Below are 16,337 nucleotides of genomic sequence, written 5' to 3' on the forward strand. Positions count from 1 at the left end.
TTTTGAGAGAAGGAAGAATCTAAGGAGAGTTAAAAGTGATTATTAAGACAAAGTAAAATGGGAAGCAGCTTGATAGTACACAGGGGATTGTTTATTGCAACTTGCTAATTCAAGTTGATATTTAAATATCTTAGAATTGTTGAAGGGGTTAAAAAATCATAATAGACAGAGCAGCCAAGCCTCTACAACTGCATGAAAACCCAGTTACACCAACAAGAAGCTGCTCTCAAATGCCAAGCCTCCGAGTAGCCTAGTTTGAAATGCTGGTTAGGAGCCATGGGGCTGCGGTTTGCATGCCAACTATCTGGGCGTCAGTGATTTTTTTTCTTATTCTGTGCTGTGATAGCACCTAATAAATGGTTTATTTTCTTAGCAATCTTTAAGTTCGGTTATTGGGATGCTGGAGGCGGATGGTTCTTGGAGGAAATCTGTCAGCCCCAGAATTTGTTTCCCTGTTGGTTTGTCAGAGCTATTCTTTTGACCTTCAAGGTGCAGAACAGGGTTCATCTATTCACTCAAGCTTTTGCCTGAGGAGAGGAGACTGAGGGAAATCAAGCCTGTTCTTGGATCACAGTCTATTTGGCTTGACGTTGTCAGTAAGTGTTATATATCACTGTAAATGTTTACTTAGCCTGTTGGTGAAGCACACTTTATAAGATGAAGGATATATAAAAGCAGTGTGGCTATGTGTAAAGAGGGAGACAGTTAAATGGCACTAGGGCAGAACAAAGAAAGGAAAGAAATTAAATGCATTGGGGTGGATTACAGTGAAATATATATGCACTGAGGTGGACATTAGCAATTATTTTCTGTGATTTTTGCAGACTAAAATGCGTCTGCTAAAATTGAGGACTCTAGGTTTTCATTAAATTGTGTTCTGCATCTGGATGAAAATATGTATTTTAATTTAAAATATAAGACTGAAAGTTGCACGGTAGGAGTGATATTTACAGAAGATGGATCTGCCAACCCTTGATATGTAGACTGCTTAAAAGGAAAAGCTGAACATGGACATGAAGAAAGCCCAAGAGCCAAGGGGCAGTGGGTTTCTTATTCCAGACTGTTCGTGGTATGTCCATGCTGCTCAGTAGAGCTTCTGAAACCTTTGCATGGCAAGGCTGACTCCAGCTTCCCTGCACAAAGTGCTCTCTCTGCATTCCCAGTGGGACTATTAGGAGCCCAAGATTTCTCGGTTAAGAAGCTGTTGTCAATGTTATGTCAGATAAAAAGAAGTCTGCCCCATGGGCATTTACTTGCATGGATGGATATTCACATTTTTAAAGTTTTAAATAAGTAGCCTTTACAGATCTGGTAGGTGGTCATGTTTATAATTCTCAAATTCTCTTCAAATTTCAAGCTGTCTGGAATGTCTTGCCTGAAAAATTTGTGCCAACAAAAGTTGGAGTTTAAATCAAAAAACAGAAGTTTTGTCTGGTAAAAGTAGCAATTAATTTATTTTTTTAGATGAGAATTTTTTTTAGTTGTGACTTCTGTTCTGTTTCTGCTTGGAAATGAAATGTTAAAAGGCTAGATCAAAATTAACCGAAAATTTCTTGAGAAAAAAATTTTAAAAATACTCCCATTTTTGGGCAGGAGAAGGAGTTGCATTTTCTGGCAAACTTTTCCTACAAATGTTTTATAAATACAAAATGAGGTATTGTGGAATTCAAGAAGGAAAATAAGACTCCCTGCTTTTACAGAATACATTGAAAAAGTAACTTCTTATTGCATGGCCTTTTCCCTGATCCGTGTGCAGCAGAGGCAGAACAGAGCCCGAGCTGTGCTGCAGCCCCAGCAGAAGCGCTCGGAGCTGCCCCAGTGGCACGAAGCCATGCCCAGCCCACGGGTGATGCCCAACACCGCCCTCTCAGCTGCCTGAGAGCGCCTTGGGCACTGCTGGAACAGCCTTTCTCACTCACTGGGCGCAGGAGGAACCTCGCTCCGGTCCCGTGCCAGCCCAAGCAGTGGCTGCTGTGTGATCACAGCCAGCACCGAGCCATGCAAATGCTCCTGTCCATTTACTGTCCCTCAGTGTAAAAACACAGCACGGCTGATCAGCCTCCTGCCTAGACCAGCTGAGTGTGCATGAGAGGGAATGAAAGAGATTTTGTGACTTTGGGTTTGGTTTTTTTTAATAATAATTTCTAAAAACTATAGAAATGAGCTTATGTATCAAATTTCTGAGAAATTATTTTTATGAATAAATCTGATCAATATAAACTTTGTACCCATCCCCCATCTGAGAAATTTGGTGCAAAACTTCATCTTCTGAACATGCCTTCAAATATTCTGAAAGTGCAGATCTGAGCATCCTGGTTATTGCTAGCATATAATGTTGCTTAAAAAAAATAATTTGCCATGAAATTCTGTAGGCAGTGTGTTAGGAAAGGAATTAGAAAATACAGTGAGTAAGAAATAGATTAGCTTGGGCCATTATAACCAACCTAAATTTTTTAAATGGCTGTCCACTTTATCTCTCCTGCAGCTGCATCAGACCTTGTAATGGGATTAGGCTTTTCCTTAAAATCTTTTTTTTTTCCCAGAGCCATACATTTCTGGCAGGGAATAGTATTCCAGTTATCTCTCCCAAAGAGATGATGCACTTTAATATAAAAGCAAAGAGGGGGCACCTATAAAAACTGAGTCTGAGTGTGAACTCATTTCAGCATGGTGGGAAATGGTGCACAGTGTCTGCCTTGCACAACAGGCTGGTCCTCATTTTGTTTATGTACAAACACTGTTACTGGAATAACTTTGTGGCTTAGTATTGGTCTGGATGAATGCTACAAAAATCCCATCTCCTCACTAAAACAGGAGAAAGAATTCAATGTCAAAAAAAAAAAAAATCCTATGCTTTGTCAGCTCTGACCTGAATAAGGACATGAACTGACCACAACTGCCCAGTAAACTGCAAGTGTTAAGATGTTCCCAGAAGGATGGAATTCCTGTAGTTCAGCTTTTCAGTGATCTCAGCTGTAAAATGACTGCCACACTCTATTTGTAAATTCTCCCAGTAAATGGAGCATTCTGATTGTAGAGAATTCTGACACAGCTGGCACCCAGAGTCAGGGTATCAGTTGCTCATAAACAACTGCTAACACTGCTGATGAAAAAGCAGAAAGAGGGGAGGCTCTGTGAGGAAGCTACAGTTGCTGATGCTGTTGAGGGTATCTTCAGAGAGACCTGCTCTATCAAGCATATGGAATATATCTGGGATACAGTCAACTTGGTGTAGTAAGTTATTTCTTTGAGGAAGTCAGCTCGATGCATCTGTGCTAGCTGTCCATACCATGGTTTACATCCTGGATCCATGGAAAGCACACAGGAGTCTGTGGACACTCAGCATGCTCCTTTAGTGGATTCAGAGGCCTTTCCTGTACTTCCAAAGGGATCTGCCTTGGTCACATACAGAGCACTGAGAACAGTGCTGTCATTGCTCTTAGTGATTTATTTTGCTCCTGATTTAAGCAGGATTATGAATTGAGGTTAAATTGTACATCTCTTTAATCCCTATTGTGGGTAGTTTCAGGACAGATATGCATGTGTCAGGAATTCTTAGCAGTCTGTGTTTAACATGGATGAGAGCAGAGAGGGCTGTGCTGCACAGCCTGCTCCAAAGACAAATTGAGAAGTGTTGAGCGGGCTTGTTCCTTGGCATGACCTGGGTAATCCTCTGTAGGTGTGGCAGAACCTACAGTTTGTTCTGCCAGCCCAGCATGACTTTGGGAGGCTGTCCTAAAGTATAATCAGCAAAACCATTTTGCTGTGTAGCACCATTTCTCAGCGTTTCTGCCCAAAATTTAAGCAGGATTTGAAGCAAATGCCTAATAATAAATAAAAGGGTTTTAACCCATATCTTACAATGCTTACATGTTAATAAGTAATCTATAGAATACATATGTGTATGCATCCACACACTGATATGTGTGTATTTGTCCCTGCTGTTACGGCCACTCCAGTTCCAGGTGTAACATCTGCCGAGGGTCACAGTCTGGCTGTGGCAGCTGGGGTGACTCTAAATGACTCTGACTGGCACAAGTCAGAGTGGGAGTAGGGCAGGCGTTTTTATGGGGCAGGGTAGCACAGGATTGCAGTGGGCCATAGCAAACAAGGCTACAATATCATTACCTATGACTCTAACTCTGTGTTATGTGTTGAAACCAGGCATGGAATGTGCTTTGGAAGTTCTTTTGTGTTTGTTGAATACAGCAATATGCAGGGCCTTATGCATTAAGCATAACAATCTGGTTTTCAAATAGATGCTGTCCTGAATTTATAAGTCCCAATCATCCTTCATCCCCATGCATATGTGTAGAAAACACTGCTGTGGAGTAAGGTAAAGCCCCTGATTTATGGCTTATCTTTTTTTTTTTCCATGTTACTTGGCTGATTCCTGTGTAAAATAGTTGAATTGAGTAAACATGATGCTGAGTATGCCCCAGGTCACTTAGACTGCTAAGACATCAAACTAAACTTCCATGAACACTTCCATGGGGTTGGGTTGATTCCAGTGGAAAAAGGACTGATAATGTAGGTTTCCAGTCTCCTGGGAGTTCATTTTATGACCTGTCTTTCTACAGTCTAAGAGGTGTTTGTCTTGTGTCCGTATGATTATAAATGAAAAAGCATACTCTGTGCTCTGCTCCAGCCATATAAACAGAAACACAGACACAAGTCTTTATTGAGCTACAGTGAGCTGTTCAGCACAAAACTGAACTCCAGCCAACTCCACCTCTCAACACTGTATTAAAAACAGCTCAGATCCGGTTTTACATTTCCCTATTAGACTTGTGTTGGGATTACACAGGCTAAAAGCAAATGGAAGGGAAAAAAACTCACCTTGAGGTTCAGACTTTCAGTTAACCAATAAAAAAAGAAGGAGGCATCTAGGCAGGGAAAAGACATCCACAGGAATCTTCTCCTGAAAAAAGGTTAAAAATTACGAGTAAGAGAATTTGAGTGCTCAGTTGTGAATAGGAAGCAAATAAAGTACTGTGGATTGCAGGACAGGGAAAATATGATAGTGAAAACTGAAATCCTTCAAGAGGATCCTTCAAGAACCTCTAAAGAGCTGCTGCTGCTGCAGAAGAGCTACAGGGGCTGTGAAGAAAAGTGGAATAATTCACATGCATTGCTTGAGCTGTGCCCATTTGCTGCCAAACCTGTTCATTCTCTTGTGTTCCCTGAACCAGGCAAGCGCTCCAGGAGGGGAGAGATTTTTGATATGACAACCTCAATCAATAAACTGTTCAGCAGACAGGACTCAGGGACATGGTTGGCTCCCCCCTCAGGCTCTCTCCAACTGTTTAATAAATTGTAATGTGTTCTGGGAAGTTCTGGTGGCCTGGACCACAAAGCATGTTGCCTTGTTGGGTTGGCTTGTAAAAATGGTAACCTGGCTTGGATGAAACAGGGCTCTTGACCCAAGCTTTGATTTAGAATGGTTTTGCTAGTAGGAGCAAGGTGAGAGGAAGGATGGAAACAACATTTTTAATACTTTTTATTGTTTGGGTTTCTTTTTATTTTTCAATTTCCAATAAATAGGTAATAGTACTAGTTACAAAGAGTAGTGACCGTTCTTGTTTTTTTAGGCCACAAGGAAAGAGAAAACACTAGAACAAATGCAAGAAAGCTCATTCCTGGGAGAGATGTGACATAAATTTTAGGCTTAAGTTCAAGATGTTAAAAAACAGGCAGCTAAATTTTTGCATACTAATTACTGTCCTTACTTTCAAAACAAGTAAGTACCAGGTACCCTCACAGTGATCCATAGTTTTAAAAATTAAACTATCTGAATAATCAAATTCGAGTCTAGCATTAGGTTGCCATATAAAATCAACAAAGAAAGCCTGTTCTGGAGACTCAGTTAAATGTCTGGCTTCTTGAGGGCAATTATCCTAAACTATTTTCCAAGTTATCTGAAACTGCACTGCCATAATTTACAGGAATTCAAACATATTTCAGAAACTCTCCAGTATCATCTAAATGGAATTAATATCTTACTGGATGAGGGGGTCTGTAAACAAAGTTGTCAAAGCCAAGAACTTTCAGTGGTTCTTTTAGGGAAGTGGGACATGCCAGAAGTTCAAAAGGTACTCAGGTTAGAGGCTGTATAAAAAAAGACTTATTTTCCTGCACTCATTTCTCTATTTATATTTAGAATATACTTGGCATCAATAATTAACAAAAGTTAACACAGGATTAAAACAGGATTATTCCTCTTCCTGATATTCCTAATAGTACACATTGCATTTGAAAATTTGATTTGGTTTGAATATTGTCAGGGTTCTACACAGGGCTACAGCACAGCTTTGTTCCTTCAAATATTATTAAAGAGGACTTGTTGAGACTGTAATATTTATTAAACAGTTTAAATCCTCCAATTTCATAAACAAATGCTCTGGCATCCTTTTTCATTTGGGTGTAGAAGCTGCTTGTATGCAATTGTTAATTGAAATCACTTTGCTTAGTGACCCCCAGGCAGCTTTGATGCACTGCATCCCTGATTTCTGATTGTGAGACCAGAAGTTAAAAGCAACAAAAGATAATTATTTTATTTCTAGTCTTTGTTTTAATTCATAATTTTGAACTTAAGTGCTTCCAATGTTGCCAGACAACAGTACTATTTTCTTTTTAATTGCGTAATGTGAGAAATGTTAACAAACGCTGTGGTAAAAAAAGAAATACTGCAATTTACTGATTATAAAAGCCTTCTGTAATTTAGCTTTATGTACCATGCTGACTTTCAGTCACCCAAGGAAAATGTCCTTTGACATGGCCTCCCTTGCAATCCTCGATCATTTCAACACAGCTATTTATCTGCATTTCAGATCTATTTATGAAATGCTTAACAACAACAAAAACCATAAAAAACCCTCGTATGAGCAATATGCACAAATTCCATGGATCTTCTGCGTGACTTGAACTGCCTAATTGTAGAGTTAGTTCTAAAAATGGATGACTTACACAAGGGAGCACTCGCCTGCAGCCATGGTTGAAAGTGCATATTTCTGTGAAACATTCAAATGTGAACCTCAGTTCCCAGAGTTAAAATGAAGATTTACATATTTGATAAGATCTAGAATTGCTGTATATCTTACAGCAGACCTAGATGTCATATGGGTCACTGGAAAGTACAATTTATAACAATAAAATGACTATCATTCAACAGCAAGAGTAACACAACATAGACTGTCATTAGAAATCATCCCCCTTTATTCGGGTTTTAGTTACAAATGAGGAATGTTCAAAATGTTGAGATCTTTAATTTGGGCGAGTCTTTGTAAAGGAGAGCCCTTATAAAAATTTCCTTTTTCTAAAATGAGTAGTAATTGACTAAAAAATAAATTCTGGTTGGGACGAAAAAGAATGATCCACTTAATCTGAAGTCTGAAACCAAGCTGAACAGGAAATTACTGTAATGGTCACTTATGCTTACCCATCACTTTGGACTCACAGAAAATAACCAATTTTACAAAGACAGGAAAAAGTTTTTACATGGATAGGTTAGCCAAAATCCAGCAAAGCTAATGACCAAATTTTTCAATGTTTTGGGCTGCTGTAACTGCTGGGGAAATCATTTTAATTATCATTCTAATAGTTTTTCTAACAATTTTTCAGTAATTTACCTGTTCTGTGTGATTGAGGAAATGAGGTCAGTTACATACAACAGAAGACTTTTTGGAGGGAGTTTGCCTAGGGGGTGTGAGAGATTTTATTTTATTTATTTATTTTCAAAGTATTGGAAGCAAAACTATTTAAGGCATCATGATGCGAGAAGCAATTCTTTGTTATGGGTTTGGATAATAACACAATTTGGAATCTGTTGTTGGTGAGCATATGTTCAGATTTGTTTGCTAGTACTTAAATCTGTATGATCAGAACTTGCTTCTTGGCAGAGGGGTCCGAATTCCTCAGTAGCTGGAAAATACATTCCTGAGCATAGATTAGTTGTCCAAGTGCTCTTGCTGGCAGCATGCAGAAGCTTTGGGGACCTGTGGCAAACACCAACATAAACAAAGAGCGTGCCTAGGAGAATCTGCCTGTGAGCATAGTGTAACATGTTTGACTGGATGATCGTGGACTTTCAGACACAATCCTCTGTGCCAGAGAATGTTGGAATTTCTTTCAAAATTGTAAATTATAAATATCCATTTCCTGTCTTGATAAGCATTACATCTTCCATGGGAAATCCATAGTAATCCTCATCTTAATGCTTATGTAGGAACTGATTTTGGAACTAAATATTGGTGGTTGTCCTGATTATGAAATGATTAGTTGAGATATATATGAGTATAATAAAATCTCACCTAATACTCATAAATCTGTAATTGATTATGAGTTCAGTCATAAGGGGACAATATAAATATTGATTATACTTGGGCAGTAGTTGGCAAGATTTTACTTTTCTATCCCTATACCCAAAACCTCAAATCTAGGAAAGAAAACCTTATACTGATTTAAAAAGAAATGTATAGGGTAGGAGGGAAGTATTTAAATCCAGAAGAAGGATAATTCAGCAAATGAAACTGAAAAAACATAGGACTAATAGAAGGTTTATAAGGGAGGAAAAAAGCTAGAAAAAGTCTACAGTCATTAGAGAATGGTAATATATTAAAATTGATGAATCAATTATATACAATTACTAGATGAACAGGTAATGGGAGGAGTAGATGTTTTCAATAAGTATTTCAATTCTATAACTAGGAAAGCAGTAGAACATATATTAATGGGATAAGTTGATGAAACATTTTCCATTTCTTAAGTTATTCAGGAGAATTTTTAAACATCCACTGAGTCAACAGTCAACAGAAATTTTCCCCCAAGTATTTTAGGAGATGTGTCTCATAGGGTATTTTTGACTAGTATTTATTTTTAACAAATTAGTTATTGTATTTTGTATTGTAATATTGTATATTGTAATATAGCTAGTATTTATTTTTAACAAATCTTGGAAAACTTAGAAAATTTCAGAAGCCTGGGGGGGAAAAAATCTCACATACCACTGTTTAAAATGTTAAAAGGGATAAATCAAGTAATTATTAGTGTTGTTCACCTGACTTCAGGCATGGGAAAAATGAGGGAATGGCCTTTAAAACTCTAATACAGGTTGAAACCATGGTACTGTAAATAATATTGCTCAACAGAGGATGAGAGAAATAAGTTTTTGTCAGATCAGTTTATTTGCAAGACTGTATTAAAAATAGTGCTAATAGTGCTTTATAAAGCTTTCAACTTAGAATGGTGCAAAAGTTTGAGAAATCAATTTGCCATGGCACATATTGAATGAGTAAAAACAAGTGACAAAACAGAAGTCTATCCAGAGGCTTGTCACAATGTTTTTTTCCAGCATGAGACACTGAACATCTGAACTTCAGAGTCCCACTTCCTCTTTCATCCAAATCCAGGTATCATGGCTAAAAATATATCAATACATTCTGAATCCAAAAGATTAGGATGTTGCTAAATTTGAAAGGCTCAAACGGACAAGTTATTTGGTATCAGATGGAAATTATTTAGGGTTCTCATCAATGATCAGTCTCTCTACATGCCTTTTGGAGGGAGGCTTCCATGAGCATTTAGATGATTTTTAAAGTCCATCAGCCAGTGCTGGTACTCTCACCAACTGGCCAGCACGTACCTCAGTCATTCCTCTTACATCCCACAGCCTTCACCTGTACAGAAGCTAATTCTGAACTCTGTAAAGGTCTTGCAAATATCACCACCATCAGGCGATTACTTCACTTTTACTTGGCAGTCCTTAGAACAACTTTTTATGCCATGCTGCTGTAATTTAAAACAAAAGAAAAAGATAATTATGCTGGTCAGGAGCTGATACCTGATTTTTAATTTCAGTGATCAAGCCCAGAATAGCTTTTAAATCCTACTTAAACTGGATAATTTCTAAGAGAGATTTTGTGTAAAACAAATAAAACCCTAACTGTCCATGACAAGCATGGTGAAGATGATCGTGTACCCTGTGGAGGGTACTTCCTACATTTTCCTGGACTGATTTATAAAAGGTTGAAACACTTCACAAAATGTTTAGATCACAGAGATAAAATTATGTAAGTGTGAGTTGAACTACTTTCTTGCCTTCTTGCCCCTAAATGATGGAGTGCAGTTTCAAAGACCACAGATTCTATAACATCTTTCTGTATTAGCTATGACATCTAAAAGCTCTTTCAGAGAAAATTTGAACTTGAATACACTATGCTATAAAAAAAACACCATACAGAAATGGCTTCATTCATAGTAAGCCTTGGAAAGCTTCACATATATTTTTGTCCCTCCTGTTCCATCTGGGATGTGCTATTTTAGATTGGGTTAATTCATAGTATTGTTACAGTTTCCTTAGTTATGAAAACATAGATACAATATATAGTTCTATGCTTCATATACTGCAGTTTTTGTTAGGAGTTTGTTTATTGGCTATGGGAAGTGTAGAAATTAATTCAAGATGGAGAAATGTACAGTAAAAGACACATTGTCTTGTTACACAAAGACATTGTAGTCTTAAATCTTAAAAAAATGCATTCTGACTGAAGTAAGAGTTTTCCTCTTTGTATTTGAGGAGCCCAACACAACCAAACCACTCTCGAGGCATCAAATTTCATTTGGAGAAAGAACCAGGATTCTCTTATACACAACTGACATCATTTTTATCTCATCAAGATGGAGTTTTTCAAATATAAACAAGCTGTTTTCTTGGTAGCCTCTATTTGCCTCAAAATGCATATCTCACATAATAGTTTAGAAATTCCAAGGACAGCAGGACTCATTTTCCAGCTGACTTCAGTTTCTGAACTGAACTCCCTGATCCTTTTTTGAAATACTTAATTTATACTTTCTGTCCATCCATGCATAATGATAGCATTTTGACATGTCTTATATAAAATGCACTTGTAACAAACACTGCATTCACAGTAATGTTTATGAGCACCACAGATTCTCTGTGGAACAATTGCTAATGAAACCAATGTCTAGAGGCCACCTAACTGTTCCTGTTCAGGTTTTCCTGGCCTCACTCTAGTTCAGCTTAAGAATTGTGCTTTGGTGCAAGGGATTTTTTCAGCCTAGAGTGAGATCTACTTTTTTCTCTGGAGGAACAAATATGGAATTAGTGATTGGAGCTTCGTGTCTCTGGCTTAACAACCAGAATAGGTAAACGCAGCTTATACTGAAGCTCCAACTGCCTCATTTCTGACAGACTGGAAGTTGAACCTGTGTGGTTGAAGCCTCGATCTCGCAGTAACACTTGGGGTTATGGTGCTAGACTCTGCATGCAGCTCTGAGAGCATCACTGAGGCTTCACTACAGCTTGTGCTACACTTCTGTAGCCGCCAGCCATGTGCTTGTGAGAGCACAGTGAGGAAGGCATTGCCTTCTAGCATGTCCTAGCACTGCAGGGTACATGCAGGCTTAACCTACTGAAGTCAGCCAGAAAATGTCCCTTGCATTTAACTGGACCAGGGTTTCATCTTTTGCATGCTTTTAATTTTTTGGACAAAGATGTATAAGTACTTATTAGCCATTTTGTCTCGCCTGTAACACATGCTACTAAAGCTGGAGACACATCAAGACTCTTTAATTATCTACTCTAGGTATGTTTGCAGGATGTGTGCCTTTCTCAGGTAGTTGCAGGTAATGGTGTAGCCCACTTACATGTCCCCTTTTGAAACTGTAAAATTATATTGTTCCTTGCTCTGAATTTTTAAAATTCCTCAAGAAGGATTTGGTGTAAAATAGAGGATTAAACAAAAATAATGTACTTAGTTTTAATGCAGAATAATGCAATTTATGTCCCTGCACTAGTTAGCTTATCAAATTGAGGATGCTGAATATATGTGACATATGAGTTCTTTTTGCTGTAACACATTTAAAAGATTATGTTGAAATGGAACAAGATACTTTAAAAAATCAGGTTAAACAAAATTTTCAACTGTATGTACATTAAGGGCATATGACTCTAGCTAACAAATAAACCATATTTATCTAACTACATTTAATCCACAATTAATTTGTTTCTATAAAGTTTGAAACAACTTCCATTTTGACTATATTCTTTTTAGAATTTATGTTCCTGGGCAAATTTTGTGCTGTCTAGTACTGCTCATAAAGCTATTACAGGCTACAGGATTTTGTAGGATTGTGAAGTCCAAATTTGGCTTGCTATAAGCCAGATTCACCAGTTTAATACTGATGTACTACAAGTCATTTATGACTTGTGCTCATGTTGTTCTAAGTGTTTTTTTAAAGGCAGTGAGTATGATTTTTCCTGCTGCGTTCTGTCTCCTCAGAGGTCAGTTATGTACTACAGTGTAATGTGTAAAATAACCTCAAGCATTTGCACACCAATGCTAATGCCCGAAGACATATTCTCTAAACTGCTCTCACTAATAATCAAGTTTAGGATATGGTATGGATTTCCATTATAAAAAACCTTAAAGCTGAAAGTTTACATTTTGCATTGCAGCCTGAACAGTTGTTATACCTCAGGAAATTCAGAAGTGTGAGTTATCTGAATTTTTGTCCTTTTCTGTCAGGAGCTCACCATTGTGGTCTGAACTGACATGCTCGGTTATTCTGATGTCTGCTCTTGCAGTGCCCTGTGGTTAGAGCTGCTCTATTCAATGACAGGAATTAAGTACTTAAATACTGAGTGCTCAGTGCTGAATGTGTCTGCTTTTTGGCTAGCATGTGACAATTTTGCATGTGCAAGATAATTCTTACTCTATGAAGGTTTACACCGGTTGACTGTACTATCTCATGCTGTATTTTACTGTCAGTAAAATCAGTATGTACTTCAGGTTTGTGTGCTTCACGCACATATTCCAAAGAATATGCAAAGATGAAGCCTCATTTGGAAAAAAAAATGTGCAGGATGGATTTGCTGGTTATGTATCCAGTATTTTCCTGTAAATGGAAAATTTCCTGTATATGGGATGCTCTGTAGATACCATCTGCAGGTTCTGCATTTGCTGGAGTTGTGTCCCCTACTACATGGCAAATCTCACATTAAGCTAAAAGGAAAGGAAGCATGTAATAGGAATTCAGATGGGAAAATGTATTTCGTCATGTTTGATCACTGTAAAAAAATCCAGTGTGTAAGTAACTTCTTTCAGTATTTTGCAGTGTTTGGGACTGTTTGGAAAAAAGATTAAATTTAGGCCAATGTCTGGTCAAAAATCCATGTTTTAATGTGGAATGTTATCCAGCCAAGCTTTAACACCAAAAGTGTTTTACTGACATCACTGGAAAAATCTTGCTAATCTACATGTTTTATAATCTGAAGAACTGGCTCTGCCAGTGCAGCCACTTGTGCCAGAAGCCCCAGCTGGACTAATTGTGCAGATGCAGTAGAGCTCTGCACAGGTGTGAGGGGGCTGGAGCAAGGATTTCCTGGCTTCCAGCAGCCCGGACCATAAGATTTCCAGAAATTAAGTAGGCCTCACATTAGGAGAACAGATTAGAACAGTGATTGCAATGATTTCTTTATGATATAGGTGTGGACAAGGAAGTTTGTAACAGATGAATGGTGTTGATATAAATATAGGAAGAATTACATGTGTTTGTGTTTATCCTTTAATAAAAGAATGTACTTGGACCTAATTTAGATTAGGTGGTTGAAGTTACTCTGAAGTCAGTCTGCTAAGAAAAGCTAGAAACTTTAGAATTCAGATTGAATAATCTATTAATTCTGTCAAGAAGCTGTTGCGTGTCATAGCTAAAAATAATATTTTGGAAAAAATCCCACCTTAGACTGGCTTTCCAATAATGTGTTCATATTAGGCTTCAGTCCTACCTGATTGATACTCTAATGGGCAGTCACACAGACATTATTGGGAAAATTGTCAGAGTTCTAGTGAAGGTGTTGAGAGAGAATAAAAGCAACTCCCTCTCCCTCTTAATGCTTTCCTCTGTAGCTTTTAAATTACAGCACCATGGCATTAAACACCTCCCAGATGGAGAATGAGAGAACCAAGCTGTCTTTCAGATGACCAAATCACTTAAAGTTTGGCCTATGGGATAAGCATTAACTAACTCCACAGGGAGGAAGCAATTCATTTCTGATTTTAACTTCTGTTACCGTGTCTGTTCTGGGCATGCTCAAAATTGCAACAAAGATCAGAATATCATAATAACAAAACCAGTCAAAATTAAAATGAAATTGTAAATGCTCTGTGTGCTCACAATCTTCTCTTCTCATATCCAGGCACTACTGGCCTCTTCTCAAGTAAAAGCTTACTTAGATTAAAAAATACTTGGAGTATCACTTGTAATACTTCATTGGAAGACAGTCTTGAGTATTCTTCTGAAACGCAGAGTGCTTAATAACCTCGACTGTGAATGCTGTCAAATATTTATGCTTCCTTCCTTCCAATGTTTATTCAGAATGCATTGTTGTACAGCTGGGAAGGTTGTTAGGAGCTGATGACTGGGACTGCAGAATGACAGATATTCTTAAAGGGGAAGAAATGAAAACTTTCCATCCAGAAGATGCAGATGTTGATGTAGCCTGTGATGTGTGGTGTGAATTAGTGATGAGTAAAGCAGCATCCATGCGAGATGAAAGACTAAATCAGAGTAAAGAGGATTCCTCAGTAAATGAATCCCTTGAAAGGAAAGCACCACTTAGCAGCCCAGATTTAACCAACTTGAAACACAGACACAGAAAGAATTAAATTATTAAGTAGCTTATGAAGATGTGGCGTGGAATAAGGGGGAACTTTTGAAAGTACAGTGCTAACTTTTTTATGATTTTCTCAACGGATAGAGTACACTTCAGTGACAACTACAGTCAGGTGTCTTTTTTCATGTAAATTGCTCCAATCTGTTCTAACAGACTAACATAATTTTAATTAGCAAATAGATAAATAGTGTAGATTAATGTAGTTAAAGATGCTCTCCAAAATAATTTTCTTTAGAAATTGTCATTCTCATTTTCTTTAGAGAGAATAAGTCTTTGCTCTCAGCAATTTACTGCATAATTCACAGTACTTCTTATTTTTAAATAGCTGTGCAAACATTACGTAATCTCCCAGCATCCCTGTGAGCTAGATAACAGAGTCTTTCTCATTTATGGGTGGTGTGATCAGGACTTCAGCAGTGAATGCTCTCTGTACACTAACCCAAAGGCACAGCAAACCCGGCGACTGCGCCACGTGTTCTCAGCTATTTCACGTCACACTGCTTTGCATGCCACCCATTTCCATACAAGTCCAGGGGGAAGCCCATGATAGTATTTCTTCTTCAAAGTGAGACCTTCTCTAATCTACCTGCTGCATATACGGCACGGTAATTTCAGACTAGCTCAATGAAATAGAAAAATACTTTAGAGTCACACTGTAGATCTTGGCAAACATCTCTCCTAAAAATAAATTTTAAAAATTGGGCTGACCTTTAAGCACACTCATGGTTCAGAAAAACTGTCCTGCTTTGGACTAGACCAAAACAAAACCACCTTCAGATCCATCAGCCTATTGCCTTTCTCTTCCCTTCTTGCAATTTTTTCCAGCAGGAAGAATGAGGGTACGAGCCTCTATTTTGCATTAGCAAGGAGAACTGAAAGCTGTGCTGCCACCTTCCTAAAGTGCCTCCCCACTCACGCCAATGAGGGTGTGTTTTGCAGAGGCCTTGCAAACTAACAAAGGCCTGACAAAAACAAGAGATTTCATGCCAAAAGGTAAAGCTGAACTTTTCAAACAGAAAAAAACAGTAAAAATCAGGGGCCTGGAATTTGAGTACCTGTTAACTGCGAGGAAATTATTTTAAGCAATGAAAATCCAAATGCAAACAGATAACACAATGGAAAGAAATTAAAATATGAGGTATGGCTAGGAGCAAGAATAATCTGGTTTGAACTGTTGCTGTAGAGAGCTTTCTCTTTATGTTTTCTGTGTGCAGCACAGCTCTGGTTCTCTCTGCATTGAGTATCCCAAGTAATAAGTGAGTGACACGGTAGAGCGTCTCATACTTTTCCTTAAATGTAGCACTAAGTCTATCAAGCTTATATCAAACAAATTCAGAGAAAAGGAACAACCCATTTTTTTTTTTTTCATGTAAGGCCTTAGAATCTTTATTTCATTTTTAGATATGTCAACAAAAAGGCAATCAAGTGCCAGTATTTTTTACCTAAATTATGTCTGATTTTATTTTAGACCATTTTGTCTTTTATATTCAAGAGTCTGAAAATATTATATGTGTTCTTTTGGCTCCACTTACTTAATTAACAATCATAAAATAAATTAAGAGATGGATTTTCAGGCTTGGCTGTATACCAGAAGTAGTCTAGCACATATGTTGTACACTTTGCTATACCGTTCCACCTTTGTGTA

General features: G+C 37.8%; 1 long non-coding RNA gene across 2 annotated transcripts in view; it reads left to right on the forward strand.

The window, feature by feature from the left end:
* The window catches only part of LOC137479262 (uncharacterized), a 182,436-nt gene that overhangs the window by 150,625 nt on the left and 15,474 nt on the right, over positions 1–16,337 (forward strand). The window lies entirely within an intron of this gene.

This window comes from Anomalospiza imberbis, chromosome 9 (genome assembly GCF_031753505.1).
Source record: "Anomalospiza imberbis isolate Cuckoo-Finch-1a 21T00152 chromosome 9, ASM3175350v1, whole genome shotgun sequence".
Classification (NCBI taxonomy): Eukaryota; Metazoa; Chordata; class Aves; order Passeriformes; family Viduidae; genus Anomalospiza; species Anomalospiza imberbis.